The sequence below is a fragment of the Schistocerca cancellata genome, chromosome 9 (genome assembly GCF_023864275.1).
Source record: "Schistocerca cancellata isolate TAMUIC-IGC-003103 chromosome 9, iqSchCanc2.1, whole genome shotgun sequence".
Lineage (NCBI taxonomy): Eukaryota > Metazoa > Arthropoda > Insecta > Orthoptera > Acrididae > Schistocerca > Schistocerca cancellata.
The window spans coordinates 125256002-125257057 of NC_064634.1; the positions used below are offsets into that span (position 1 = coordinate 125256002).

At 53.2% G+C, this 1056-nt stretch overlaps 1 pseudogene; it reads right to left on the reverse strand.

Moving 5' to 3' along the window:
* Window positions 1-703: 703 nt before the first annotated feature.
* LOC126102474 (5S ribosomal RNA) lies at window positions 704-821 on the reverse strand (annotated as a pseudogene).
* Between the last annotated feature and the right edge of the window lie 235 nt (window positions 822-1056).

Below are 1056 nucleotides of genomic sequence, written 5' to 3' on the forward strand. Positions count from 1 at the left end.
ACCACCTAGAAACGAAGAGGAATTAATGGATCGCATTCAGCTTGCCACCAGTCACATCAGGGATAACTGAAATAGTTCGGCGAACCACCATCCGATGTTACCGAGCTCGTGTCGCGTCAGAGGGTCGTCATTTATAGAACCTGCTTTAAGTAAACAATGTCCAAGCTACAAAGTAGGCCCTTTTCAGGGCAGACACAATTCGTAAAATACCTACTGTACGAGAACTAAGACCTATTGACGGGTTTGTTCCCGGTACAACTTACGACGAAACTACAAATAGATGTGGCGGGACCCCGGCGCATTCGCCCCCAGGCCCCCAGAGTGGAAGACTGACGCGCGACCACCGAGCGTGCTGGCCGCCGTGGATACATCGCGATCTCCAGCAGGCAAAGCATTCGCAGTGATGCGTTGTCCAGAGCATCCTGCAACAAGGCAATTCCGAGGCCAATCGGAGCGCGTGGCGTCAACTTTCCGTAGTTTACAAATGGTGCGTTGTCGACCTAGACTCCGTCCTCAGGCCACGAGTGGCCTACCGGGACCATCCGACCGTCGTGTCATCCTCAGTGGAGGATGCGGATAGGAGGGGCGTGGGGTCAGCACACCGCTCTCCCGGTCTTCGTGATGGTATTCTTGACCGAAGCCGCTACTATTCGGTCGAGTAGCTCCTCAATTGGCACCACGAGGCTGATTGCACCCCGAAAAATGGCAACAGGGCATGGCGGCATGGATGGTCACCCATCCATGTGCCGACCACGCCCGACAGCGCTTAACTTCGGTGATCTCACGGGAACCGGTGTATCCACTGCGGCAAGGCCGTTGCCTGTCGACCTACAGAACGTTAGTAATTTTGGTTTCTAGTTGCATCAGCTATTCAGGGCTAAAATTTCGTGGTACGATTTTCCTCCACTCTGTGTACTGTTCACTAAGAAATTTTGTACATTATAGAAGGCCTTCAAACTGCGCGATCACAAGACTGAGTGCGGGTATAGCATCGCTGGTGCATTCTACCAAGTACGCCAGGCGGCTCTCAAACCTCATTAGGCGCTGCAAGTTTCC